Genomic DNA, 27558 nt, shown 5'->3' with positions numbered 1-27558 from the left:
TGTTGATAGATAGATAGATAGATAGATAGATGACAGACAGATAGATAGATAGATAGATAGAGATCGATGATAGATAGATAGATAGATGATAGATAGTTAGATAGATAGATAGATGATAGATAGATAGATAGATAGATAGAGATTGATGATAGATGATAGATAGATAGATAGATAGATAGATAGATAGATAGATAGATAGATAGATGATAGAGAGAGAGAGAGAGAGAGAGAGAGAGAGAGAGAGAGAGAGAGAGATAATAGATAGATAGATAGATAGATAGATAGATAGATAGATAGATAGATAGATAGATGGATGGATAGATGGATAGAGATCGATGATAGATAGATAGATAGATAGATAGATAGATAGATAGATAGATAGATAGATAGATAGATAGATAATAGATAGATAGATAGATAGATAGATAGATAGATAGATAGATACATACATACATAGATACATAGATACATAGATAGATACATAGATAGATGATAGAGAGAGAGAGAGAGAGAGAGAGAGAGAGAGAGAGAGAGAGAGAGAGAGAGAGAGAGAGAGAGAGATAATAGATAGATAGATAGATAGATAGATAGATAGATAGATAGATAGATAGATAGATAGATAGATAGATAGATTTATATGTAGCAATGGAAACAGATGATGGATAGGTAGATATGGATAAAGATTAGAGACAGATAGATGACATATAATAGATAGATAAACAGATGGAAGGATAGATAGATAGATAGATAGATAGATAGATAGATAGATAGATGATATAAAGATAGATGATAGATAGATAGATAGATAGATAGATAGATAGATAGATAGATAGATAGATGATATAAAGATAGATGATAGATAGATAGATAGATAGATAGATAGATAGATAGATAGATGATAGATTGATAGATGGAAGGATATATAAAAGGATAGATGGATAAATAGACAGAATGATGATAGATGATAGATATAGATAGAGTGATAGATATAGAGATGATAGATAGATAGATATAGAAGGATAGATAGATGATAGATAGATAGATAGATAGATAGATAGAAGGATAGGTAGATTTATATGTAGCAATGGAAACAGATGATGGATATGTGGATACAGGTAGAGATTAATGGATAAACAGTTGAAGACACCTCATTCCCTTGCTTTGTATATTGCTATAGTGGCATTGGGGCGAGTGGGAACATAAAATACAAATTTACAAATACTTTACACACAGTGTCTGCCCTGGGGAAATAACACTTGATGTTATGCTAGAAGAGAGATACTGTATATAACGGTTGCTATAGACAGGGAGGGGCTGCAGGGCACTTTATGGGAGTCTGTAAGAGCTGAATGTTGCCCTCAATTCTCTAAAAATCATTTAAGAGCAGAAATGATTCACCGCACGGTGGAAAATGGAAACAATAATAGTTAATATGCATAAAATCACCACCCACAGGCTGACCTTGATCTCTAAAAATGTAAATGTTTGTCTAGTTTGGAAGACTCATGTATATTAATAGGAGATGTTAACTGATGGATGGGAATTAAATATACTGGTACACAGTATTGACAGGGTCAGAGTCAACTTCCCCTTTAACTTGTTACTTATAGTATCTGCACTTCATAGAAAATGATGCAATTTCTGTGGCTCGTGCCAAGAATTCTGCTCTTGTTTGTCTGTGAATATTTTCATTTGTTGTTTGCATTGGAATACTTAGTAAGAAACAGTGGTGGAATTGTTGGTGGAAAGAAGACAATAGGGTTGATGTAAGGGTTAATGCTATAAGCCTGGGCTGTAATCACATATCCTTGAATAGCAAAATCCCATGCTTTGGTGGTTGAGAGGTTCTGGGTTTTTTTAATTGGGGGGCTGGAGCTATAGCACAGTGTTCAGGAAGAGTCTACACCTCATGAGGACCATGCCCGGTGCAGATGTTTTTGGGGTCACCGAGTCTGGAGTGTTGAATTTGACTTTCTAAATAAACATGAGAATTTTATCTGATTTCATGGATTTTTTTTTTCCTCTTGATACATTTCAGGGTTATCACTTTGCACATGAATGCGATTGCAAGTGCAGCAAGGTTAAAAGGAATCCCAATGTTGCAATTATAGAATCCATTCATTAAAGAAGACATGTAGGATAAGTGAAACACCACCTAATATTGTAGGCAATAATGAATAATATATGGTGCTCGATTTACTTTGTACTAATAACGATTATTATCTACAAAAATGGCCCCTATTTCGAAGCCCCTATAGATCTGCTACGGGTCCCTGTCCGTGCTTCAAATGAGAGGTTGCACAGTCGGAGATGGAGATGGAGAGCCAATCACAACCCTGCAGTCACACAAGCAAAGACAGGCTTCAGTTCCCTATCAGATCAGTCTAGCTGCTGATTGGTTCCTATACTACAGTGCAGTGTACTGAATGCTCCCCTGCACAGCCTGGGAAAGGAGGCAGCAGGAAGTGGAACAGATGGGCTAGACATTTTTAAGAAATCAACCCAAAACACAATTTTTTAAGCACATTCCTTTAGTATTTAAAAGAGTATAATGCACTGGCACATTCTTGGTTTTTGCACAATATGCCTCCTTTAAAAACATTTTCACTTTTGTATAGTTGTGCCGAGCACCTATTCCTTTTTCCCACCCTTTAAAAAGAATTGTGCGCAATTGCACCTTTTGACCCTGGTCTGGGCAATAGCTCCAGGGTTCTCTCAGTGGGTTGTATGAAAAGGGGCACCAGATGGAAGCCATAGAATCACACGCTGACCTCAACCCTCCTAAAAGTTTAGCAGCAACTAAAAAGTTGCTGTAAAATTGCATTATTTTTGGTGCATGGGGCTCAGTTGCATCAAAAGCAAACTGGAGCAGGGATACAATTTTTTTGGGGCAGGTTATCCCTCCAACATTGCACTTTTCACATGAACTGATGACTTGTCTCAATAATGAAGACTATAATAGTGGGGTTGGAGTCCATGGGTTTATGTCTGGTGCAAACATTGATATTACCCACTGGGGAAGCCCTGGGCAGGCCCAGATTTGTGGAAAGGCCACAAAGAACCAGGCTAGGGTGGTACAAATTAAGGGGCGGCATGCTGCCCAGCAACTTCACCAAAACTGGACCAGCCAAGGGGGACTTGGCCTTGGGGCATCTGGCTGGGAAATCCGGGCCTGTTGCTGGATCTACCAGGTGCTCAGGTGGTAATGAGGGGCAGCCAGAGGCTGGTGGGAAGAGGCAGACAGGGTGCTTGCTCAGGTAGTATTGCCCTGGGTGTGAATACTAATTTGTCTGGCTCTGATCAGACTTGTACCACCATGATGTGCCTAAATGAGAAGATAGCATTACCATTATAATTTCTTATAATAAACATTTGAATGAAATACTATTTATTAATTCAGTTAAAAATAGCAAAACATTTTGTAGGACGGCACCCTCTTCTTTCATTTGACGGACAGATCCCAGATAAGTACTGCTCCGTAGAGCCAAACAAAGGTTCCCCTCACTGCTGGCTAATCCCCCCCTTCCTTGACAAATAACTAGAAATTCCAGCAGGAAACACAACCCCGGTTTGTACAATCATTTGAAACAAGTGACATTATTAGGTGGGGGGGGGATGAGCGACAAGCAGACATGTAGCTCAACGCCATTTGCCTAAGCTTGAAAAATGACCTCCTTTATGAAGCAGGAAGAGGTAGACACTCGTTGAATACCAACTACCCTGAACATGGGGAAAAATGACACATCTTTCACTCAGAGCTGTGATACAAATAGAGTGAAGGTTTTACATCTGCTTCATCACCTGCTTAGGAACAGCACAGCTTTGCCTCTCGCCAGCCTTTTTTTCTTTTTTTCGGCTGTTTTTCCATACCTCTCCGTGAGTAAGATTGATGGTCGGCTGATCCCAGGCAGCCAATTTCAGTCTCTCAAGAAATAATCCACTACATTGACAGATGAGTGGAATTTTGACGACCTGTTCACATCACTCAGATGGTTTCACACCTGAGCAGCCCGTAAGGGGAACACTGGGGATGTTGAATCCCAAACTAGACATCCAATTGATTTTGCATCCTAAATGCAACGTCTTTGGTAGAATCCTACAGCTTGATTTTGCACTGTCGTGTGTCAGAAGGGAGCACAGCACAACGTGTTAACTAGACAACTAACCAGTGTTTTATTAAACTTGACTTCACTTCTAAGTGTGCCTGATTTGTCATATTAATGCTATTTGGGATGCATCATTTGATTTCATTTAGCTGCTCTTTAAGCAAAATTACCACGTTCCATCAAGACAGGCAGCTGGAGTATACAGGTGGATTAAATGCTGGCAGTGGATTAGCATACACTCCAGCTACATCTCCTGGACTTTACCATGTAAGGGAGGTCACATAGGGGGGATTAGAGGGGTCATTTATTGCTAGGGTTTTGCACCAAGCCCCATGCATGAGTGCCTACAGGCAAGTCTTCTCTTGGCACAGATGTATTCATACGACAGAATGAGGCACAATAATGTCCCCCTCCCAGCCCCTGACCATCTCTTTACTTGCTGGCTACCCTATGGCAGGTGGTAACATCTGGGCACCTAGCACTAGATTTTTAAGGTGCAGAGTGGATGCAAGTGCTTCTTGAATGAACCCTAAAATGACAGATTTAACTTTTCATATTGCTCTAGCACTTGTGTCCAGGGTCATCATAAATGATCCTTTGGGACATCTGCCTAGGAGTTGGCTATATCAGTGTTGAATATGGGTGCTGGGGAAAGGAGTTTAGTAGGCAAACCCTGACAAAAAAAACTCATTGTTGGATCACAGGTAGGTTCATGATGATGGGTTGCACTGGATAGTGTCATAGAAAGTGCAGTCATTGCTAGTGAGCTCCATGCTCTGTTTATAGGTGGACAATTGTGAGTACAATCAAGGGAGCATGGCATTTCCTGAACAAAATGAAAGTACAATCTTACTTCCATAAGTATCACTGAAAATTCCCTAAGAATACCCAGCCTTAAAGGAACAGTAACACCAAAAAAATGTAATTGTATTAAAGTAATGAAAATATTATGTACTGTTGCCAAGCACTGGTAAAACTGGTGTGTTTGCTTCAGAATCACTACTATAGTTTATATAAACAAGCTGCTGTGTAGCAATGGTGGAAATTGAAAAAAAGGCTATATGGCACAGGTTAAATAGTGGATAACTGATAACACCATTATGTTCTACAGAGCGTATCTGCTGTGTAACCTGAGCCTTTTCTCCTTTTAATGGCTGCCCCCATTGCTACACAGCAGCTTATTTATATAAACAATAGTCGTGTTTCTGAAGCAAATACACCAGTTTTACCAGTGCAGGGCAACACTGCATTATATTTTTGTTACATTTTGATGTTACTGTTCTTTTAAGTAAGTTGTAGCTCAACAAAAGCTACCATGGTATAAATATGTTGAAATAAAAAAGTAACTTAAATAAAGTACCTTTTGGAAGGGTTCTTATCATTTATTGATACAACGTTGTATGGTCACTCGTGGTTCCCATTATGTAAATACAGTAACGTTGAATGGTCTAAATAAATTGTAAAAGAAGTATGGGACTTATTACCTGCAATACTGACATTTTCCATAAATTTTTCTAGTTACAGTTACCGCTATCCTTTTGGTCAAGTATTTGTTTGTACTGATCTTAATTCATATCATCCTCAAATTTTACTCTAGATAGCTATCAAGCTGGCCCCCCTTCATCTCCTCTAAGTCCCCATAGTTTTGGAACCACTACCTTACAGCTACTAAGATATTAATCAAGCATTAAGAAAAACAAAATGCATTGTATGGCCATCACTATGGATCGATGCATCTTGTTTAACATGAAGTATAAGGTACGATCTCCATTCAAATCAGTCAACAAATGAAGAATGGTTTGTTAAAACAGGACACTATGGGAAATTGTTTTGCCGTCTTTGGGAGCTTCCTGGACAACACATCACTTCGGGGTAATAGTAATTATTCTGCTCTAGGCAGGAAGGCTCCTCCCTTTCATATTATCAAACACTAAGGGGCACATTTACTTAGTTCGAGTGAAGGAATAGAATAAAAAAAAGTTCGAATTTCGAATGATTTTTTTGGCTACTTCGACCATCGAATTGGCTACTTCGACTACGACTTCGACTTCGAATCGAACGACTCGAACTAAAAATCGTCTCTTTCAAAAAACTTCGACCCCCTACTTCGCCATCTAAAACCTACTGAACCTCAATGTTAGCCTATGGGGAAGGTCCCCATAGGCTTTGTAGGCTTTTTTTGGTCGAAGAAAGATCGTTTGATCGATGGATTAAAATCCTTCGAATCGAATGATTCAAAGGATTTAATCGTTAGATCGAATATTTGCGGTAAATCCTTCGACTTCGATATTCGAAGGATTTAACTTTGGCAGTCGAATATCGAGGGTTAATTAACCCTCGATATTCGACCCTATGTAAATGTGCCCCTAGGGATGTCAAGTTTATTTAAATAAGCCAACTGGTTATACTTGCCCCCCCCATATCAAACATGTGCAATGGTAGGGCTGGTTGGCAGTGACATCATCAGTTAGTGCTTCAGTTGATCACTAAAGGGTGGCACAAGCAAATGATTATTCTGCAAACAAACCAATGTTCAACACAATCCAGTTCTATCAGATTTTAAAGGGGAAGTTTCCGCTTTTCATCCAGATCTCTGTTTCTCTTATTAAGAAATGAATTAGCAGCAAAGTGTCAAGACTAATGTTGTGTTTATTTTCTGCATACGGTATATTGGTTCTTCATTTGTGTACACAATACAGCACAATTGTGCAAAAATTTTTGTGGTTACACCAACATGGCAGCACCCTAGGGAGATGGTGTGCACAGCGTCAGGACTAGTTCTAAGACATCTGGTTATTAGGAAATAGCACTTACTATACGTGGCAGTTTGTACCACTTTGTCATGATGCCATTTGGGAATGTTTGTACCTCATGTGGGTGGGGGTTTGGCATCACAGTTGGTTTTTGACTAGATTACTCATTACTACTGACTAGATTTGGACGGACCTCGCTGCTCCTCTTGTAGGTTGCAGGCAGGGTTGATCTCTTCTGCCTGCTCTCCCTGCCTGCTACATTAGACTGCCGGCTTTCTGTTTTATAGGCTCAAGCCCGTCCCGCTCTGCCTCTTTTGTGACCTCATCGGCGAGGCAGCGCAAGTCTATAAATGAAGGTGGGAAGCCAGGTGGGGGAGGTTTGGGTCAAGTTTTTCTTGACCTGCACATCACTAGGCCAGATTATTGTTTGGGTTTCACAAGGGGGACAGCCCTAAGAAAAACCAAACTGTTCTGGTAAAAACGGAACAGGTGGCAACCCTAGATGATGTTCCCTGGTCCCCAACCAGCTTTGAACTGGAGGATCCAAGGCCCATTGGGGCTTCCACCCCAGTCACAACTTCCTTACAACACCACCCGCATACATGTTGCTGCAGCCGTGATTGGGGCCATTGGGGAGGTGAGGGGGCAATGTGGGGTCTCAGACAGGGATAGTGGGGGCCAACGAGGGGCAGGGCCCACTGGGTTTTTTCCTGGTGTCCCATTTGCCAAGTCCAACCCTGTCCTCGTAATCCTCTAGATTTTCCTTCCTTGCACCATCAAGGCTCCTCTTTATTAAATATACAGAGTCCCATTGTACCCCAGGTAATACGAAGATATAGAAAGGTGATATCAACTCCTCCACTTTGATCTGGGGCCATTTATTTGGATTGATTCCCGGGTGATGAAGTGAGCTGGTTAATTTGAATTAATTTGGGGACAATTATGTAACCCTTAACAATATATTACTACACAATCAACACATCTCACACATTACTGATGTTTCCCTTTTAAAGCATCACACAATAGGTAACGCTCCCATCTAACAGTGTCATTGCAAACAATTACTCACAGGGATAATGTGCCACTCGCTAATTAGAAAATTGGAGACTCACTTTTTTTTTCCTGCATCCTTCATAACTGCCAGGCTGAAATGTTGCTAATTGTGCAATTTATGTTTTTTTCTTTGAAAATGACAAGCGTATAATTTCCCTGTTAAATAGGCCTCTTGATGTTTTATAAAATCAAGACTTGGAAGTGACGGCGGGCTGTGTGTGGCGCTGGCTCGGGATCACAGACGAGCACGTCTGTCCGACAGAAGGAAAAGATATTGGGAATCTGTCAAAAGAGTAATACGCACATATTTTGACTTTGCTTGTGGGAGTCATAAGTTAAAAACATTTGCTTGAAACCACCCGATCCTGGGCCATGGTTTTTCTTCGTTATAATACCCAGGATTTCAGTGTAATTGCAGATGAATTAGCAGTTGGTAAATTGAATGCAAGTTGCTAATTCACTGGGCATCAGTGGAAATCACAAGCATTAGCATGCAAATATATTAGGTGTAGTGATGGCGAATTTGTCCCGCTTCGCCACGAATTTTGCGAATTTCCCGCAGAATTAACGAAACTGGTGAAAAATTATCGAAACAGCGATTTTGATGCTGGCGACAATTCGTCTGCATCAAAATGGGAATCGGTGTCAAAGTTGACGCCATCGCCCATTAAAATCAATGGATGTCCATTTATCGTCGCCAGTATCAAAACCGTTGCCGGCGTAAAATTTTTTTCGATGCCGGCAAATTTTCACTGCAAATTCACAAATTGATTCACCGGCATCAAAATGGGCAAATTCGCAGCAAATTTGCACCTGCCAAAAAAATCGCCCATCACTTGTTAGGTGCCAATCAGTTGCATGTATGGGTCCCACATGTAAGGGTGACCTGGAAGAAACACTTGCTCTTCTATCCATGCACCTTGTTCTGTGCACTGTATGCGGCAAAGCAGGCTTATTATTAATGTTTATTTAGGACACATTTATTAAGGTTTATTTAGGACACAAATTACAATATGTTTCCCTCAGTGCAGCCTTTTATCCTTAAAGGGTTTGTTCACCTTTACAATAAGGGGGTTATCTATTAAAGTCTGAATGCCAAAAGTTCAAAATAATTTAGTTTTTTTACTACAAAATCCAAATTTTGTGTATTTAAACATGTGTAAATAGCATTTTTAAAGGACCCAGTATCAGGGTTGGACTGGCACTGAGGGACACCGGGGAAAAACCCGGTGGGCCCCAGCCTCTTGTGGGTCCCGCCTGCCCAGATCCACACCCAGCGCTGCTTCTGCTGTGATCTCCTATAGGTGGGCTGGTCGCTGCAAAACTGCCCTCCAGTCTGTCCCTGCCCAGTATTGTGAGGGATTTTGTGCTATGTAAATGCCATAGTAAATAATGTCAGTCAAACCAGTATCTGGATGGCATTTGGAGTCAAGAGAAAAGCAAAACCTGTAAAATTAAAACCTCATTTATATAGTTCTTGACCTTTCAGCCTAGAATAGAAACCTTAACATTTGTATATTAGATGTTATCTCTGAGACATCTCCACCTAAAACAGTTCTGACTCAAAAGGAGGCCTCTCCGGGTTAAACCCAATTCAGTGTCTCCCCCCCCTCCATCCCATAATTGTCCTCAGCCAGGTCTTATTTTCCTTGTTTCACGCGTTCTCTTTATTCCCTATTGTATAAGCAGCATTTGTCAGGTACTATATCATTTTATTTGTATTAACTACTCCCCTAAGAATTAAGTAAGAACAAAAGGACACAGGTTGAAGATAGCAGCATAAAGGCTTAGAGATGCAGTTGGGATAAGAGCTGTTCTACCTTATATTTCCTCAAGAAATCTTGTTTGCTTCTATGAGAAATAACACGTTTAAATGATGGTAGCAGAATTATTTCAGGTCCTTGAACAGGAATCATGGAGCACATGGTATGATAAAGCTTGAACCCCAAGTATATAGACCTAAAAGCTTTCTTGAATGGGAATATTCATTAGATTCATCATTTATTTCTCAACTCAAAGCACTCTGACCATGGCATAGGAGAGTGGTCATAACAAAGTTAAGAATTAGTCTTCTTAAAGGAGTTGGGTTGGAAACTTTTAAATTATAAACAATAGACCCCCTAGTTCCATATTGAAGTCATAATTTAGAGGCCTGCAGGGTGGGGAACTGTATTTTATATCCATGCTTGATTCAGGTTTAGGGAAAAACCACCACCAAGTAAAAGAATCATTCTTGATTGGTTTTGGTTTTCTTTGGACATAGAGGACTTTAGTTTAGTTTCTTGGTATTTTTACCCAGTAGTAGAAAATGAACATTCCTCCATTAATCTGGCTAAGATTAAGACTGCCTGTAATAACGGTTCTTTGTGCTTCACGAGGAAGCCACGGAAGCCTGTAATTATTGTGCACCTTTTGTCAAGGAACATCTGAATTTGTAGTCACAGTGGAAAGAGCTTTACATTATTCATTCCCAGGTCCCCGGTGCTAGAGTTTTCCTCTATCAACACAGATTGTTTGTTTGAGGCATGTATTCTCAATTACACTCTGGGCATTATTTATCAGCCGGCTTCATGTTACAGTGACAAATGCCTTACATAACATTCCTCAAGCTATAGTGTTGCTTCATAGGCTTGAACGTGATCAAGATATGGGTCCTGGAACTGCAGCTAGTGACAGATAATGGCTAAAACTCAACTTTTTATATCAATTTTGATATTTTGGAGTAAGTAGATGAAAAGTCCCCACTTAAATATTATATGCTGAGTGTAAGAAGTCAAAGTCAACTGCAAAGCAGAAGAACCACCTACATTTGCTCATAGACTGTTTGGAAGAGATAAGTAGGGCAGTGATCCCCAACTAATGGATTGTGAGCAACATGTTGCTTCCAAACCCCTTGGATGTTGCGCTCAGTGACCTTAAAGCAGGTGCTTATTATTGAATTTTTGCCTTGGAGGCAAGTTTTGATTGCACAAAAGCCAAGTGTACTGCCAAACCGAGCGTTCTGTAGGGTTCCAGTCCATATAGGGGTTGCCAAGACCCAATCGCAGCCCTTTTTTGACATTCTCATGGACGTTTTTTGCGCTTGTGTTTTTCCCCAACTCTTTTTACATTTAAATGTGACCCATAGGTAAAAAAAAGGAGTTTGAGACCCCTAAAGATGGAGGTCTCAAGGTAATATCTTGCACTGGGGCACATCAAGTTTTGGTTTGACCACTTGACAGCAGTTTAGCAAGTGATACTCAAAAAGTGATGCTGGTTTTCTGTGCAGTGGCTTGAAATACCAAAAACACAATATAACACACACGGCAAAACAAATAGTTACATAGATCTGGTAATACAGAATGCTTCATTCTCAACTATAGAGTAATATTTTAAGATGAAATCTATCCCATATTTCATAGCTGTGTCCTTTCTAAAGTGTCCTTTCTATAGGCAAAGCCACTAATTCAGCCACTAATCTAAAAACTCTGTCCCTTATGACTTACTACATCAAAACATGGACATCTTCTAATTTTATGAAGAATTTTTTGAGTCTTCAGTTTTGGATTGTATCTGTCCACTTTTTGACTTGCCATATACAAACTTCATTAATAGCTATTTTGTTTGTACATCCCACATTTCTGCACTTAAAAGTGAGCCCTTATGTTCTCTATACAATAGTGTAAAATTGTGTAAAATCACTCAAGTTACCATTGGCTCTTAAACCTTCAATAATGATTTGAGAAAAAAGCAATGGGCAAATATAGTTGCCGCAGTTGAGTTTTAGTAGAAACATGTTTTTACTTTCAGCAAATACAGGTCATGACTGTAAGCCATTAGCTCTACCCTCAGCCCAATCCCTTGGTTGGTAGATATTACCATGACACTAGACCCATTTACAATTTTTAAAAAGATTTTGGCTGCTCACTGGATAAGTCCTCACTACATAATACAGCTAGTATGACTATTAAGGCCCCATGCATCTGGATTACACCTTCTTTTTTTCCTTAAGGGGGTTGCAAAGACTCTAATTTCTTTTATACCCCATGGGGTCTACTGAAGCACTACAAGTAGGTTCATCCTAAATCCTCCACTCCTCTAACCCACAGAAGCATGATGCATATATGAAATTTGTTTATGGGAAACTTATACAGTAGGCATATGTTGCTAAGTGATGACTATTCAGTATATCCCATCACAAGACCCAAAGATATCCAGTGTTCAGCATCTGTGTAAATTCATTTTAGAGTCCTATTAACTACATTTTATTTTGAAAACCTTTCCTTAACTCCAACATTATATTTATAAAAATATATAAATACATATTGGAGCTCGGAGGATAATTGAATTATGTATTTGAGGCTAAAGTTGCTGTTGTTGTGACCTTATGCATCTTATTGATTTGGGACCTAACACATTCTTTGCTGTCTAGCAGCTTGTCCTTTCAGTGCTTCCAGTAAGTGTGTGATGCATCTCTGGCTCCCGGCACTTAAACTGCTTGAGGGATACAGTGTAAACATCCGCTCTAGGAACCATGGGCTAATGTAATGCAGCAAAATTAGAACAGAAACCATTGTGCTTCCCAGCAGTTACAGATTGAGGTGCTCAAATAAGTTCATAGCAGGCAATCAGCAGGAATTTTTGGTAATTTTATGTAAAAAAAAATTTAAGTTAAAAACTTCTGGTTGGTTGCTATCGGTAACTGCAGCAGGGCTGGTTTGCACCTGTGTAGGTTTATCAGGTCGAAAGGGGGGGGGGTTACATAGAGTCCCCTTAAGACCACAGCTTCTGAACATTAGAACACTGTTATAGGGTGAAGTAGTTGAGTTACATTTTAGAAGCTGTAGTAAAAACAAAGGCAGCCAGTGATTCTTCACCTTCAGATAATGGTTTACACAGGCACATAAATGGTTAATCTCACACAAATGTTCTCCAAGAAGCATGAGCTCTGGTCTTCTCTACCCTGAGCCCTACCACACTGAAGTCTACTCTGACACATAGGAACTTGGAAAACAAACTCCACCACTTCTCCAAGGTGAAGCACAATACTGCTCACTAGATGATCGGCTGTACTACGACTGGATGCCAATCTGTCACTTGCTAAGCCTCATTCAAGGGGTCCCTGTACCCCAACTTCTTAAATGAATGGTTACCGAAGGTTCTGAGCTTTTCTCCTCTGATGCCGATGCCTACCTCCACCTCAGTTGCTGTAGCACATAAAACCCCTACTATGGTGTAGTCAAAAAAGAATTTGAACAAGTTCTCTGTCCTTTTATACACTAGTGGACCACCTACTGCTAAGCTATCATTAGGCCTATTGGGGAACAATTGCCTCCCATAGGGCATAGGTTGCTAACCACATAATTACTGAGTATTAGGTGAAACCTAACCCTTTAGGTCTTTCACATAAGCATTTGTTACACCTGATAAAGTTCATTTAGTGCGGATACATGGTCACAAATGGGGGAAGGGATGGTGGTGATGGGCAAGAGTCTTGTCAAAGATGCCTCCTTATTTTAGAAAGAGGTGGGGAGTGAACAGTTTTTTGGAAAATTAGCTTGGCATAACAGGTTATAACCAGGAGCATTATGATTGTTGTCATGCTTGGTCTAGTTTTATCTTTATTTCTACTTTATTTAGTTGTTATGCCTTTATGGTTGTCCTACAAATGACCTTGTAGCGGTTGCTGACAGCCTTTGGCTCTGTTGCTGATCATTGTACTGGGTCACAGGTTGTCTGTCTTTGGTATATGTAGGTACTTAAAGGGCATGTAAAGTCTATAATAGAATAAGGCTAGAAATGCTGTATTTTGTATACTAAACATAAACATGAACTTACTACACCACAAGCCTAATCAAACAAATGATTTATGCTTTCAAAGTTGGCTACAGGGGGTCACCATCTTGTAACTTTGTTATACATCTTTGCAAGACTAAGACTGTGCACATGCTCAGTGTGGTCTGGGCTGCTTAGGGATCATCATAAACAAAGCTGCTTGAGTTCTGCATGGCTGGGAAGTAAGGCGGGGGCTCCCCCTGCTGTTCATAAGTATGATTGTTTCCCTGCTCAGCAGTTAGGGACCGTCTGACAATTCCTATCCACAGCAGTAAATGAAGGGAGAATTTCACTGCATGCAGTCAGGTTTCTTATAAAAACGGTACACATTTTTTAATTAAAGTATATTGGAGATAGGTTTATTTTTCATTAAAGAAAGTAAAAATGGGATTTTATTATTTTGCCTTTACATGCCCTTTAAATATTACTTATTCAAAACATTCTGGATAACGGGTTTCCAGATAATGGATCCCATACCTGCACTATAAATCTATCAATAAATCAAATGCAATCAAACGAGTGAACTAACTGCAACAATTAAGCCATGTGCCAAAACATATTTGTTTTATTGAAATCTGAGCGCAAGTCCCCACTTCCTGGACAAATCCAATTTTGGAACTATTAAAATAAATTTTTTAAATACATTTTTACTCTGTTTATGTGAAATCGCTTTCACAAGGCTATTTCCGTTTATATCCTTTTCACAAGCAGGGCAGGTATCATCATTGTGCAGGTTCTTTGTGTTAAAATTGGATTTAAACCGACTGATAACTTCTTTGTGGTCCCAAGAGGAAGAAACTCAAATAAATTATATAGAAAAAACCCCAATGTCCCCTATGGTTTCTAACCTATATATTCATTATTTTCCCATCAGCTGTGCAGGGTATTTTTTTGCTCCTTGGTGCCAGGCACATTTTTCCCAAACAGGCTGCTTTTCCTGTAATTATTATTATTTCAACAAGTAATTATATGTTATATGCATTATACATAATTACACAGTGCTGCCACCCCTGGGGGGAAACAGAATTAACACCCAACATTTTCCATGCATCCGAAGGGAATAGAGAGTGAAAGTTGCTCTCTCGTAAGACTCTTTGGAGCTGGAAAGTCTCATTTAATCAGCTGACAGCTGCTAAAGAAAATAGATGTTTAAATAATGTATAAATATGAAAACGAGATGACAGTTGCAAGGGAAAGTTACATGCAGACCAATAATTATTAATAAAGTTGTAACGCATACTGGGATTATAAAGAAGAAAACAGATTGATGTTTAATTTATCAGGTTTCTTGGTCTGGCCCTAGTGTTTCACATATTCATATTCTCAGATTTTGAATGATTTCAGTTTATGTAATGATGAGATTTTCATATTTTTTTTTTTGTATAAAGTTTTGGTATGATTTTAGGGTATTTTAAGGACATTTGCAAATGGTTTTTATTCTTAGTACTTTGTATGTTTTTATTTTTCTACAGGCCTTAAAGGACAAGGAAAGTCTAAAATAGAATAAGGCTAGAAATGCTGTATTTTGTATACTAAATATAAACATGAATTTACTGCACCACAAGCCTAATCAAACAAATGATTTATGCTTTCAAAGTTGGCTACAGGGGGTCATCATCTTGTAACTTTGTTAAACATCTTTGCAAGACTAAGACTGTGCACATGCTCAGTGTGGTCTGGGCTGCTTAGGGATCGTCATAAACAAAGCTGCTTGAGTTCTGCATGGCTGGGAAGTAAGGCGAGGGCTCCCCCTGCTGTTCATAAGTATGATTGTTTCCCTGCTCAACAGTTAGGGACCGTCTGACAATTCTTATCCACAGCAGTTTTTTAATTAAAGTATATTGGAGATAGGTTTCTTTTTCATTAAAGAAAGTAAACATGGTATTTTATTTGTTTGCCTTTCCTTGTCCTTTAAGCAGAATTTTAAGCCCTTTCATGCTGTAGAATATAGAAGTCACCATATAACCAGAATGCCTGAGCTGTGGTTTCCGGTTCCCTTTACTTTCAGACCAGTGGTGTAACTAGATTTTATGTGGAACCACAGAAAACGTATTTTAGGGCCCCAAAACATTGGTAAGTTGACTTCTTTTACCAAGATATTGAAATTGCTCATTAATTGGGGCTTTAATTGGTCCCCTACACTCCTGGGCCCCCTGCAACTGCTGTGTCTGTAGTTACACCACTGTTTCAAACTGATCCGCATGGGAAAGGTCAAGTTAAACCATTGAGCTGAGGTGTAAAAACCAAGGGAGTAGGGGGTGGAACTGCACCTTGGGTCCAGTCTTTATAAATGACCTCAAGTGAGTCCTGCAGTTGCGAGGTGATGGTAAGGGACGAACACTTTTCACTGATGGCATAAGAAAAATTTGCGAGTTTCCCGCGAAACGGCGTAAAATTCTCGAAACTGCGCCGGCTTCTAATTTTTTACGCCATTTCGTCATCGAATTTTCGTGCCCGTTTCGCGAATTTACAAATTTGCCGCGAATTTACAAATTTGCCGCGAATTTGCGCCTGGTGAATAGATTCGCCCATAACTAGTGGTGGTATAATCATGTTCAGGGAATGCTTTTCATTAGCAGGGGTTAGGTAACTGGTCAGGGTAAAAGGCAATATAGAGCCAAAACTGGGAAATTCTGGAGGAAATCTTGTTCAGTCTGCAAGAGAGCAGAGACTGGGGCACTAATATGCCCACCAGTAGGACAATGACTCCAAGCACAGACAAAGTTGCAGTTGAGTTATTTAAAACCAATAAAAAGAATGACCTTGTAAAATGACTGCGAATCTGTGGCAGATTGCTATTCATCACGGTCTCAATTTTACCTAGAAAAATAAGCAAATATTGCCAGAACTGCAACGCTTATATGTTCTTACCCCCAAAGGACTTTACAGACTTACCAGTTGTAATTACAACCACAAGTGGTTCTATCAAGTATAGACTCATGGAAGTGAACCAACAACCAACTAGTAAATGCTTTTCTTTTTAATTAACACCTGTGTCACAATCAAATAGGTACAAGTCTAGAGGTAACTACTTATGCCAGGCACTGTAGTACAATTCTCTTATTTCCAAATTCATAGAAAGCCAAGAAGCCATACTCATAACTGACTAACATTTTGGAGTTTTATTTGAATATGATGGCACCTAAAGGTTTTAATGAAGAATGCATGCTCTTTGGGTCACGACTAGCTGGCATGGCTTCACTTGAATTGGATGATTACATCACTTCTTGTCAGGATCCCGTTTTTGATTGTGTAGCCAAAATGGACCAAAAAACGTTTTGGCATCAAATTGACAAAAAGTTTTAACTAAATTGTTGTCCAGATGGTGCATGGGCAGTTAAGATTACCATGGATGGAACTGCTTTTTGGCAGGCTGTTGTTTCTCCTACTCAATGTAACTGAATGTGTCGCAGTGACCTGACTTTTAGTTTTGAGTGCTGTTCTTAGATCTAGCAGGCAGCACATCTTGTGTTAGGGAGCTGCTATCTGGTTACCTTCCCATTGTTCTGTTCACTACTATTTGGTTACCTTCCCATTGTTCTGTTGTTAGGCTGCTGGGGAGGAGGGGAGGGGATGATATCACTCCAACTTGCAGTACAACGGTAAAGAGTGACTGAAGTTTATCCGAGCATGACTGAGGGCAGCTGGGAAACTGACAATATGTCTAGCCCCATGTCAGATTTCAAAATGAAATATAAAAAAATCTGTTGAAATGGATTTCAGTGCAGAATTCTGCTGAAGCACCACTATTAACTGATGCGTTTGGAAAAAATCTTTTTTTACCATGACAGTATCCCTTTAAGTGTGTACTGATTGTCGCTCTTCTTCCTGAATACTGACAGAACTGCTGGAACCAAAATCAGTCAACTTGCAGGAGATACCCTATGAATGAGAAAGTTTATCCTCAATTACTAAACTCTTTGACTGATTCACCAGTAATTGTTATGGATCTCCAGAAAACAACAAACTCTTGCAGAACCCAGTATCAAACAATAGAGCAATAGGAGCTTATATCTTGGAAATAACACATTTCCTAGTCTGAGAACTACCACTGCCAACAACACTGGCAATTATTTGCTTTCTTTTGCTTTGTCCAGTAAAGGCACAGCGCCATTGCAGTATTCCTTGCCTACATTATAATCTTATCAAACAGTAAATCCCTGCACATTGTACGGAACAAGATCCCTTGCCCATCTCTATTGTCAGACCAGCAAAAGACATAGACGTCTCTAATCTTGGAGCTTTAATTTTAGCTGGATGCTTACATCCCATAAGTAAGTAACTTAACAGCGTGTTCACATCACTCAATCAATATGAACCTAAATCTTCCTTTGAATTTGGCTTAAAAGAACGGCTTAATCTACAGATGTTGTCCTCCTCGTTGCTGCCTTTGGAGCTCTGGGGTTTGTTATTTGCCATCCCTTCTTTCTTCTTGCAGTACATTCTCAGACATTGTTTTAATAAGAGCAGCATTTTCAGAAAAAAAACATGGTTTACATGCTGGGTAGAACCTCAAAGGGCAAAATCTTTACATGAGATGGAAACAAATACTATGATTTTCAGCCTCTAATATTTAGACCCAAATAGGAATTTTTGATAATAAAAACATTTCTCTTGCTTGAGCTTTGCCTTTGTCTTGTCTACAAGTATCAGCCAAAAGAACGAAGAGACGTCAACGTTTTTGGGTCCTCTGCATGTTTTATTGCACAAGAGTAGGCATTTTGGACACAAGGGCAGTGTGTAAAGCAGTGACCCCCCCAACCAGTAGATCGTGAGCAACATGTTGCTCCCCAACCCCTTGGATGTTGCTCTCAGTGGCCTCAAAGCAGGTGCTTATTTTTGAATTCCAGGCTTGGAGACAAGTTTTGGCTGTATAAAAACCAGGTGTACTGCTAAACAGAACCTCCTGTAAGTTGCCAGTCCACATAGGGGCTACCAATAGCCAATCACAGTCCTTATTTGGCACCACCCAGAAACATTTTTCATGCTTGTGTTGCTCCTCAAATCTTTTTACATCTGAATGTTGCTCACAAGTGGAAAAGGTTGGGGACCCCTGGTGTAAAGTGTAATTTCAGACACAATTATCTTTGTTTTCTACCCATTTTACCAAAGCCAAAATGATTCTTTAGATGCAAGTCCGCTGTGTGTACTGACAAAGGCCAAAGTGGGAACCCTGGAATAACTGTACCACCAGCTTTATGGGAAATCTAGGGTCCCTCCTGAGTCAATACATGAATTTGCACACATTTGGAAAAGGGGCCAGACAGATGCAACTATAAGGAAAGAGCAAATAATTTTAATAATGGGAGTCACTTTGCAACTGCATCTATTTTTGCAAGAATGCAACTTTGGCTGTGACAGTCAATGAGCAATAAGGATTCATTTCTGAACCCAAGTGTAAGTGAGCTCTGATGGATACAAGGCTGTGTGCGTGTATTGATACTATTCATTACAGGTACTTATGTAAAGACATGCAACTGATGCCATGGAACACTGGAGCTACCATCACCCTGAACATGCCAATAATTCCAGATAGGGATGCGCCGAATACTCAGGATTCTGCTAAATCTCAAGATTCGGCTAAATCTGAATCATTAAAATCTGTGACTTTTCATCACAAAAACAAGTAAATTACAAAATGTTTAACCTTCTTCTCTTCCCCCCTACTGGCCCTAATTTGCATATGTGGGTTTGGTATTTGACTGAATCTTTCACAAAGGATTCTTGGGTTCAAACAAATCCCCAAATAGTGAATTTGGTGCCTCCCTAATTCCAGGGTTCCCACAGTGGGCTGTGTCTATTTCTGCAATAGCCATTCACTCAAATAATCACTAACTAATGCTTAGGAATATTTGATGTCTGACGAAGGGGCCCGCCCCCGAAACTTTACATCACAAGACTTAAATAAACACGCAGGGGTCCGTCCCGCTTCGCTTGCTGTTGAGTGTCTGGTGAATTTTTCGTCTCTAGGAATATTTTAGCCATAATGTGTACAGGTATAGGATCCTGTGGGAAACCCGTTATCCAGAAAGCTCCAAATTACAGAAAGGCCATCCCCTTAGACTCCATTATAATCAAATAATTCACATTTTTAAAAATGATTTCTTTTTTCTCTGTAGTAATGAAACGGTACCTTATACTTGATCCCAACTAAGATACGGTTAATGATTATTGGAAGCAAAACCAGCCTATTGGGTTTATTTAATGTTCAAATGATTTTTTTAGTAGGCTTAAGGTTTGGAGATCCAAATTACAGAAAGACCCTTTATCTGGAAAACCCCATGTCTGGAGCATTTTGGATAACAGGTCCAATGCCTGTACCTGGTTAACAACTGCTTGCTCAATTGCATTTGTTTTGAGGTGTTGATCACCAAGGCCAAGCCAAGTAACTGCATGTCCAAGGCAGAGCACGATCATCACCCCGACCTGGCCCCCCACGTGTGCACTTGCTCGTGTGGTCACCTGCAGTGGGTGGGAGAGGCAGGAACACAAAAGAAGTCCTCTTCAGGAGATAGGAACTAAGGGCAGCCAGGGAGACGAAGAACATGCTTGGAGCCCCTTCACCTTTGTGCCCTATGCCATGTCTCTTCTGCCTACCCCTAGTTCCAAACCCTCTTGAGCACTCCCACAGTGATGATGGAATTGTGGGTAAAAAATGCTGTGGATAAAAAAATATGGTGATTTGAGACCACAATTACACTTTGCACACACCACTTGAGGGTGGAACTAAATACGGCATATAGGATCCATTTACTGTCGATTTATTTATCATAACATATGTATTTCAAATCACTCTGTTCTGTTTGCAGTAAATGCATCAACCATAATTCTCTGGTAGGGCTGAAATTTCATGTGTATAAATATATATTTATATGTTTATACCATTTGTGTTCATAGCAGCTTGTGGGCAGCAAGTATGACCAGCCTCTCCAAGTGTGTGACAGTCCATAAATAATCCTGCCTTGCTCGGCTGTTCTGAAGTGTCTTATACTTTTTTGCGTAATGAAATGAATGGATTCTTTCAGAAAAAGGAAATAACATGTAAGTCATTGTGATAAATTTATAGTGTTTGATTTACCTCTTCTGCCACCCAAGGCTTCCCATCGGGTTTCTATAGACTTCGACACTGTGCTAAAGTCAGGGGACGCTGGTACAGGTATGGGACCTGTTATCCAGAATGCCTTGGACCTGGGGTTTCACGGATAAGGGATCTTTCTGTAATTGGTATCTTCATATCTTAAGTCTAGTAGAAAATCGTTTAAATTCTAAATAAACCCAATAGACTACTAAGGATTAATTATATCTTAGTTGGGATCAAGTACAAGCTCCTGTTTTATTATTACAATGAAAAAGGAAATGATTTTGAAAGATTTAGGTTATTTCAATAAAAGGAAGTCTATGGGAGACAGCCCATAATTCAGAGCTTTCTGGCTAATGGGTTTCCTGGCTAATGGATCCTATACCTGTTCATCCTTTTTTTACATCAGATGCTTAATAGCCCCCCACAATCTCTACCCAGAAGATCAATCTAAAGAAGTATATCTGCCAGCAAAATAAGTTGTGACCACATTAAGGGGCACATTTACTAAGGGTCGAATTTTGAAGTTAAAAAAACGAAATTGGACCATCGAATTTGATACTTCGATAGTCGAAAGATAGGCCGTTTTCGATCGAAGTAAAAATCGTTCGATCGATTTTACAAATAAAATACTTTGACTGCTCAAAACTTAACCAAATACTCAGAAACTTTATAGGAGGTCCCCCATAGGCTAAACAGCAATTCGGCAGATTTAAGGTGGCGAAGTGTTGAATTTGAAGTTTTTTAAAGAGACAGTACTTAGATTTTCGAATGGTCTAATTTGTGAAGTATTTTCAATTTGAATTGAATTTTTGCCTATTCGATGGTCGAAGTACCCAAAAATTACTTCGAAATTCGAAGTTTTTAAATTCGAAAATTCACTTCGACCCTAAGTAAATGGGCCACTAAGTACTGATACATTTGGGGCAGAAGGGGGCAGTTTGAATGGCATCAAGAAGATTGCTACATATACCATTGCATTCTGTCCTTGGAGTAGAGTTCATAGTGGGGTGTCACAGGGCTCTGTATTAGGTGCACTTTTATTTTATTTGTTCAATAATCACTTGGGGAAGGGCACTGTAATGTTATGTTCTGTGTTTGTAGCAGCACAATTAATTCCATCCAGGATCCAGCAAGATTCTTGACAAACTGGCACTTTGGGTGACTAAGTGCCAGATACCCTGTAGATTCAATGTTGTTGAATGTAAGGTTCTACATTTGATATACAAAAATGTGCAGCCACTTATAGTCTTAACGGGACTACACTAGGCAAATCATAGATGGAAAAATACCTTTGGTACTTGTAGATAATAAACTTGGCTATAGCAAACAATGCCAGTCTGCAGCTAAAAGGGCTTTAAAGGTATTAAAATCTGTATAGATTCATTGGAGAAGATTATTGGTCATTATTCCAATTTACAGGAAATAGTCAGGCCCAAACTAGAATATGCAGTGCAGTGTTGGTCTCCAATGCTCAGACATTACTGAAGCAGAAGAGTACAGAGAAGAGCAACCAAGCTTCTAAAGGGAAGGACTCATTTACGAGGAAAGGGTGACCAAGTTGACATTGGTTACTCTGGAGAAGAGCTGCATAAGGGGGTAAATTTATCAAAGAGTGAAGTTCCGCCACTAGAGTGAAATTCCGCAGCTCTCAATTCATTTCTATGGGATTTTGAAAGGCGTATTTATCAATGGGTGAAGTGAAAGTTCACCCTTTGATAAATACGCCTATAAAAATCCCATAGAAATGAATGGAGAGTGGCAGAATTTCACTCTAGTGGCGGAACTTCACTATTAACTTCACTCTTTGATAAATATACCCCAAGGAGAGACTGGATAACTGTATAACTATAGAAGATGAACATACAGTATAATGATCCTTCTGTGGACTGCAGAGTATACATTTAATTTAAAAGAAAGTGAAGTTGTGGAATTCTTACAGCTAACTGGTCATACTGGCAGAGACCTGGGATAGATTTAAAGGATTGGATAACTCTTGAGCAAGTGAAGAAAATGCAAAGTTGTTAAAATGAACTCAGCAAAAAAGTTCTAACAGTGACTTGATATATTCAGTACTAGAGAACCGGCCTCCACTCATTAGATGTGCAAAAATCTAAATAAATTTATTCCAAATAGGTAAATTAGGCAAATAAGTGCCCATGTAAAGTCTCAGATGTGACTTTATCTTTGAGTTAATGCTTCAGGGTGATTCCATACAGACAATCAGGGCAAAAACCAAACATAATGACATCCCAACGATGTTCTCCTAAACATGAAAGAGGATTATAACATTAAGTGGAATGTTATGATTACAGGTTTCCATAAATCATACCCAGAGGCAGTATTTGTAAATCTGTTTATTTTTGGCAATTAAAGTTACAGTCGTCTAACACTGAATTAATATCTAATTAAGCATTCGTCATTTGTCTATCCAGAGCTAGTGGCTAATTAGCGCAAGAGAATATCCAGACCCGTTTGCGAGAAATCATAAAAACGTGAGCTGGAGCTAAGTGGGCAAAAGCATGAAAAATACATTAAAAGCAAATTTCACCTCTGAAAGCATTTGGTCACGTTTAGGTATAGTGATTTTTCTCCCCTCGCTGCTCTTATTTGTAGTTGGCAGGCAGAAAAATCAGTTATGGATCAAATGAAGCCATTTGTCACGGATTAATCCATTCAAATGCTCCCATAACAGTGGGAGACAAAAGAAAGGGAAAAAGCACCGGTGCCGACTTCCGAAGGAACAAACATTAATGAAGCTAAAAAAAGATCCTACAATTCTAATCGCTTAATGACAAAGTTAGGATATGCGTTGTAAGGGTGTATCATAAAAGGCACTTCTTCTGTTCCGCAGTCAGAAAAACTTGCCCTTTTCAGTCCCAGAGCAAGAAGTTACAATATCAGAGCCAGGGTCATAGGCACTTTAGGGAATTATTAAGCCTTCTTTAATGAAAATATTAATAGGGACTTGGGTAACAATGACCTTCTTAGTTTTATTATGTTTGGTTCTATATCTATATACACAGGTATGGGACCTGTTATCCAGAATGCTCTGGACCTTCCAGATAAGGGATATTTGAGTAATTTGGATTTTCATACTTTAAAGGGGAAGTAAAGTCTAAAATAGAATAAGGCTAGAAATGCTGAATTTTGTAAACTAAATATAAACATGAACTTACTGCACCACAAGCCTAATCAAACAAATAATTTATGCTTTCAAAGTTGGCCACAGGGGGTCACCATCTTGTAACTTTGTTATACATCTTTGCAAGACTAAGACTGTGCACATGCTCAGTGTGGTCTGGGCTGCTTAGGGATCATCATAAATTATCAAAACAGTCAAATAATATCTGCCAGAAGCTGATACAGCAAGACTAACTAATAATCAGAATATGCAGACTGCACTGGGTCCGTAGTTTTTGTTTAATACAAACTTTCTCCAACTCTCTAGTTTATCTGTTTAAATCTGGCTCCATGATCTGTTTAAATCTGGCTCCATGATCTTTGTCCCTGCAGCTGGAGTTGGAAACAGTAAAGGGGATGTAAAGGCAAAAAAAAATCCAATACAAATCTCTACACATTCGCCGACTGCTCTACAGGGAAACAAACAAAGCTGCTTGAGTTCTGCATGGCTGGGAAGTAAGGCGGGGGCTCCCCATGCTGTTCATACAGTAAGTATGATTGTTTCCCTGCAGAGCAGTTAGGGACCATCTGACAATTCCTATCCACAACAGTAAATGAAGGGAGAATTTCACTGCATACAGTCAGGTTTCTTATAACAACGGTACACATTTTTTAATTAAAGTATATTAGAGATAGGTTTCTTTTTCATTAAATAAACTAAAAATAGGATTTTATGTTTTTGCCTTTACATGCCCTTCAAGGGCAGAGACACACATGGAGATTCAGGGAGATTAGTTGCCGGGTGACAAATCGGCTCTTCTTTTGGCGACTAATCTTCCCACAATGCTTTCCCTCTGGCTAGAATTTAAATCGTCGATGGGATGGCACTCAGAGCACTTCATTCTCCGAATTCGCCCGAAGTTTCCTCGTGAGGCAACTTCGAAAAATTAAGCACTCCAAATACCATACAGCCAGCGATTTAGAGTCTAACTGGAGGAAAGGCAGTTTGGGGAGATAAGTCTCCCGAAGAAGAGGCTTTTTGTTGCTGAGCGACTAAATCTCCTAGAATCTCCACGTGTGTCTCTGCCCTAAGCCTACTAAGGAATCATTTAAATACAGTATGAATTAAACCCAATAGGATTGTTCTGTATCCACCTAGGATTAATTATATTTTAGCTGGCATCAAGAACAAGGTACTATTTTATTATTACAAAGAAAGGGGAAATCATTTTTTAAAATTAGAATTATTTTATTAAAATGGAGTCTATGGGAGACGGCCTTCCAGAATTTTGGGGCTTTTTGGGGTTTCGGTGAATAACTTTCCATTGTACACTTGTTCATTTGGCTCAGACCAACATTATTTCCTTCAGATACCATGAGTATACAGTAAGTATATCTCGTTTAGTTATCCCATTGTAGAGGAGTAAAGGTTATGCACAATGGCGGGCGTAGTTTAGAAGTGGTGATCTTTCCTTTTCCAAGTTAGAAATACCTGCCCACCTACATTAATGCCAGGGAATTCCTGCCCACCTACATAAATGCCAGGGAATTCTAAGTAAGTCTTTAAAAAGGAGTCACTATGTGGTTCTTTCTCTTTGGAACCTATTTATTGGAGGTAGTATTGCCACCTTTGATACAAAGAAGATCCGGGTCAGGGGCTGGGCGGGTGACAGCGGCAGGGGGGTAAAGATGTTTACAGGGCGGTCTTCTGACATCAAGGGCAATGCTATGATGCAGTGGTTGCAGATTGACTGACCGCTCCATCTTTCAGTGCAAAGGTGAAAAACAGGCAGTTTTGTACTGGACAGGTGGCAACCTACCTGGAGGGAGTGGTCGGTACTGGAGAGCCTGAGGTAGAGGTAGGCCTCAGTAGGAGTGGATAATGTGAGGAAAAAACTCTGTAAAAGCTCACTATAGGAGGGAAAGATAGGCTGAAGGGACTTAAATGATGAGGATCAGGGATAGAAATATTGCTAGAGTAAGGCACCACTGTAAGCGTCTCTCTAGCGTTGGGAACCAGTTCACCTATAAGTGAGTACTAACTATGAGTTTAACTAATACTCAGACTGAGCCTAAACCAGAGAAATATCTATGGGAAGTGATTGAATATTGTACTGTGAAGTAACACCAAGGAGACTGTACAAGATCCAGCAGATAAAGTATTAATTATGGGGCCGATTCATCAATAGTCGAATATCGAGGGTTAATTAACCCTCGATATTCGACTGGGAACTAAAATCGTTCGACTTCGAATATCGAAGTCGAACGATTTTGCGCAAATCCTGCGATCGATCGATCGAAGGATTTTTCGTTCGATTGAACGATTAAATCCTTCGAATCGAACGATTCGAAGGATTTGAATCCAACGATCGAAGGAAAATCCTTCGAACAAAAAATCACAGGCAAGCCTATGGGGACCTTCCCCATAGGCTAACATTGACTTCGGTAGGTGGTCGAAGTATTTTTTAAAGAGACAGTACTTCGATTATCGAATGGTCGAATGGTCGAACGAACGATTTTTACTTCGAATCATTCGAATTCGAACGAATTTAACCAATTAGATGGTCGAAGTACCCAAAAAATACTTCGAAATTCGAAGTTTTTTACATTCGAATTCTTCACTCGAATTTTGTAAATCTGCCCCTATGTGTTTTAAAAACCGCCCAAGTTTTCGAAAGATAATTTCTGTGTGTGTTTAATCTACATGGTTAACCCTTCCTCCATCCTACAGTGAGGGCCAAACTGAGATCAAGGGTCAGATTTACTAAAGGGTGAATTGTCACCAGGGACCGCTTGGCACCCATCGCAACACTACGGTAGGCGCAAATGCGCTCAGACTATGCCAATTCACTAAAATGCAGCGTTTTGTCGTGGTCAACAAACGCTGGCGACTTTTCGCTTTTGATCATTTGATAGTGAAGATGCGCTAGCGTTTGTTTCTGTGTAGTGAAACATTGCTAGGGATCTTGCGCTCAGGTAAATTTGCATAGGGCGGGACATTTAAGTATACTTACAAATTACACCTTTTAAAACATGTCCAGGGAACCTTAATAAAGACAATAGAGTTATTCTAATGCCCTACACATGAGCCCACTCTAAAATGAATGTTCCATATGTTTGCAAATGTATGGGGAAAACCAGTTACCCAAAAAAAGTTTGTTAGGTCTTTCAATCAGGCTGAAAAAAAAGGAAAAGACGCCAGCGTTTTTTTTGGACTTTGATGCATTTTCGGCTCACAGAATATAATGTAAGTGACAGAAGATTGAGGAAGATCTAGCTACTTTAATGCACTTCGCCTGGTATGCGAAGTCAACTCTGGTGAAAGAGGTAACGTTCAGTTCACTTTAGTGAATTTGCAGAATAACAACCATTCGCCAGAGCGTAAAGTCGACTGGAGATAGCGTGTGAATGACCCCTAGCGCTAGTCTCTTTCGCTAGCGAATTGGCGCCAGTGGTACTAGTAAATCGGCAAATTCCCTGCAGGCGGTAAAGCTAGAGAATTGTTACTAGCATTTTCTGTGCCCATGCTCAGAAATCTACTCCTAAAGTGACAAATTGTCCCCTCTTAAACACGAGACTTGCTATTCACCCCTGTCCTTCCCCTTCTTTCATCCTGTCTTCTGCTTTAATG

General features: G+C 39.7%; 1 protein-coding gene across 3 annotated transcripts in view; it reads left to right on the top strand.

The window, feature by feature from the left end:
* The window catches only part of LOC121403129 (chemokine-like protein TAFA-1), a 321569-nt gene that overhangs the window by 4708 nt on the left and 289303 nt on the right, over positions 1 to 27558 (top strand). The window lies entirely within an intron of this gene.

Source organism: Xenopus laevis, chromosome 4L, assembly GCF_017654675.1.
Source record: "Xenopus laevis strain J_2021 chromosome 4L, Xenopus_laevis_v10.1, whole genome shotgun sequence".
In the NCBI taxonomy this organism is placed as follows: Eukaryota; Metazoa; Chordata; class Amphibia; order Anura; family Pipidae; genus Xenopus; species Xenopus laevis.
The sequence above is the reverse complement of the archived record's forward strand: the minus strand, read 5'-3'. Positions and strand labels throughout refer to the sequence as shown.